Genomic DNA, 4,093 nt, shown 5'->3' with positions numbered 1-4,093 from the left:
CTAAATATACACTTTATACTAACCCAAGTGTTTAACCATTCACCCATGACATAAATATATTTTATCTATTATTGCCGAATATAAACATGCTTCACAAATCATAATTCACCTCACATAGTAACCGAATTAATTTTTATCATTTTTCAAATAGATTATAAAATAATTTATATAACAAAATATAGATACATTTTAGACCACACAAATAAACAAATTCTCATGGCATTACATAATCATCACATATCAAAGACAAATGTTCCTGACATTTCCATCACATAAACCGAATTAATTAATGCAACCTCAATGATATAATCATCCATATATCAAAATTATCACACATATATATATCATGACTAAATTTCTTAAACATTTGATCAATTGCTTTTCAATACCGCAATAGTTCCTTCAGTATCAATACGGATTTACCATTCAATTTAACATTTACCGAATATAATCGGGCATATGACCATTTATACACAATTCATTCATATTTTTATTTTCCTCCTCCTCCTCTCCACCCCACATATTTTATGTATATAACATGCTTAAATGGCATTATACATAATTTCACTATTCACTTATATTTAAATTCAAAGATGTCTAGTCGAGTTATAGTCACTAAATTATTTTTATCTGGAGGTACAGAGCTCCAAATTAAGTTCCCTTAATTTTCTCCGGAACTAGACTCACATATCTTCTTACCATAAAATTTTTAGAATTTTTAGCTTGGTCAGTTAGTACAGTTCATTCACTACAGTCACCCTTGTTTCACTGCTCAACATCTCTGACCTCTCTTCACTAATGAATTATCTTATTGTACAGAATTCGGATGATATTTTTGTTTGTTTCCTTTGAAAATAGACTCATTAAGAATTCTAATAATATAAATTATAACTCATACTTATTTTTGTACAATTTTTAGTGATTTTCCAAAGTAAGAACAGGGGATTCTAAAATTAATCTGACCCTGCCTCATTAAAATGCAAATATCTCAAAATATATAACTCTTTTGCTTGCTCTGTTTCTTTTATGTAAAAATAGAGTCATTAAGCTTTCATTTAATATCTCATTCACATTCAAATTCAATTTCCACCATTTTTGGTGATTTTTCAAACTAACATCACTGTCACTGTCCAAATCTATTCTGTTTCAAATTATACTTTTTCATAATTTCACTTTTTCACTTTCAATCATTATTCAATTCAGTTCCGCACATATATTCATCATTCAATCACACTTAATCGTTACATGATCTCATATAATTTCACATAGTCAATTTTTTCAATGAACACTTCGGAATAATAACAGATACACGGTGGATTCAGCACACAACAACCACCCTTTGTAATCAATGATATCCGGTGGGATCAGCACGTAGCAACCACCTTATAATTAATAATACTGGTTCACATAGTAGCCTGCACATAGTACTACACACGTGATCGAAGCTATCCGGTACGCATAGTAGCCTGCACATAGTACTAGACATGAGACCTATCATTCTGGTACACGTAGTAGCCTGCACATAGTACTACACACGTGACCATCACTTTCACTTTCACATAGTGGCCTACACACAGTCCATGCCACACATGTGATCATTTCTGTCACTTCATTCGTATCCCTTTTTATTTCGAATGTTCAATTGAGAAATTTCTCACTATTTCTCATTTTTTTCTTTTTCAGTAATCAAAGTCAATTCCTTGTCTTTCTTGACTTATAATAACACATTTAACCTATTTAACACTCACATTATTCAATCCAGTCCAAAAATCACATTTTGGCAAAATTACATTTTTGCCTCTAAAGTTTCACAAAATTATAACTTTACCCCTAGGCTCGAAAATTAAATTTTATTCCTTTTTCTTATGTTTTATGACATTCTGGATATTTTTCCTTTTCTATAGCAACATCAAATTCTTGCTCTAAAGTGCACTTATGAACAATAATAATTTTTACCAATTATGCCTTTCACTCGTTTTTTTTTACTGAAAATCGCTTAGCCAAAATTTTTTAACATAATTCTAAGCTTCGTATTCTATCATGAAACATCAAAATTTATACTTTTCATCTATGGGTAATTTTTCAAACATAAATTCTAGCTCGAATTAATAGTAGAATTAGCTTAAGCAAGTTACCGGGATTCTAAAAATATAAAGAACAAGAAAAACAGGGCTAGAACAGACTTACCATGAAGCTTGGAAGATGAGCAAACCCTAGCCATGAGTACATATCACATTCGGCCAGCCCCCCATGGAGAAGATGATGATTTTGGCCTTATTTTGTCTTTTTAATTTGTTTTAATTACCAAAATGCCCTTAACTTAAAAATATCCTATTCCACTTATTTCATGTCCATTTTTTTCCATAACATAATCAATAGTCTAATTACCATTTAAGGACCTCCAATTTAAAATTTCATAGCAATTTGACACCTCTAGCTTCTAGAACTCAACTTTTTCACTTTTTACAATTTAGTCCTTTTTGGCTAAATTGAGTGTCCAAACGTCGAAATTTTTGAACGAAGTTTTCAAAAACTCATTTCGTGAAATTTTATACCATAAAAATATAATAAGAAATAAATTTTTCCTCATTGAATTTGTGGTCCCGAAACCACTATTCCGACTAGGCCTAAAATTGGGCTGTTACACCATCGGCCATCAAAGTGCCACCGTCGCAGTCGCTAGCACCACCGTATCCGGTGATGTAGGTGCGACACATTTACGACACCCCGAGCCAGTTCGGTTAGGCTCTAGTAATTGCAATTAGGCTAGCAAATGGACCAATCGGACATATACAATTATGCTCTAGTAATTGCAATTCTGTCTAGAAGTATCGTTCAGATAAATCGCAATTACTTAATCATAAAGTCAGTCCACAAGAAGTATCGTTTCTTTCCAAAAGCAATTCATCTAACTTCTTTGTCCAATGACCTCGTCATGTGTGTTACCCTCAAATAATATCCTTAATTCCTTTGAGTTAAATTTGTTCACTCAATACAATCCTATTTTATCTCATTCTCACCATTGTGTCTTCTTAATGAGTAATATGATCACTGTCAACAAATGATTGTGATAAATTTCTCATTCGAGAACAAGCAACCCGTGGCCACATTCCATATTTATCAATCTACACAATACCAATAAGATGATATCATTAACTCTTTAATTGAGCTATGAAATCCACTGTTGCTAGTAAAGCCATGTCATACACAAGTCATGTACCCAACATACTGGCTATGGGCTTAATCATCTTTAGAACATAAGCCTCCAATTATATCAAAGCATATGAGTTACATACGTATGGTCAGTGGCTAACTCAGGATTTAGGTAAATCACACCATGAACGTCACAAGTGAATTAATTCACAAATGATTCAAAATTAATTCATCTTGGGTCCAATCCAATGTATTATTCTACTAATGAATACATCTATGTCTCTACCATTGGAGTCAACTACTCCGATAGCCAAGATTAGTCATCTGCCGAATTGGAATTGTAGACGACATAATAATCATTCTCAATATTTAAATCAAATACTCACTTCGATTCTTTTACGGGATTACGTACTTATTTAGATTATCTACTAAAGTAAGTTATCTTTCTCGCAATGTAAACATTTTACAATGCCACTTATCTTCTGTTTGAACTTAGGAAATCAATGAGCTAATATTTGCTTGTCACAATTTAGCTATGCATGCAAAATATAAAAATAGAAATACAAAAAACCATAACAGCGATGCCTCCTCGGCACACAGAACCATTTTGGGGTTAATGCCTAGATGGCGATCTGAGGCTCACTAACCATTTGGGCTCATTTCCTCTAAACAATAGCAAAAAATGTTTCTAACTGTAAAAAGCTTATTTAGCTCTAGAATCCATCCCAGATTCAATCTTTTCACTTGCGCCACGATGATCTTTGTGTCCAAGAGCTGGGATTGGTGGCAAGTGGAATCAGTAGGAAGCGACCACCTTGTGGGAAAATCAAAACCGCAAGAAAGCTTGTCTTTAACCAAAATGAATTTCAGATTGTTCAAAAACAAGTTCGGAGACCAGTCTTTGAGGATAGGTTTACAACCTGGGCGGATGTTGAAGTGG

The sequence above is a fragment of the Gossypium hirsutum genome, chromosome D04 (assembly GCF_007990345.1).
Source record: "Gossypium hirsutum isolate 1008001.06 chromosome D04, Gossypium_hirsutum_v2.1, whole genome shotgun sequence".
Taxonomy (NCBI): Eukaryota; Viridiplantae; Streptophyta; class Magnoliopsida; order Malvales; family Malvaceae; genus Gossypium; species Gossypium hirsutum.
The sequence above is the reverse complement of the archived record's forward strand: the minus strand, read 5'-3'. Positions refer to the sequence as shown.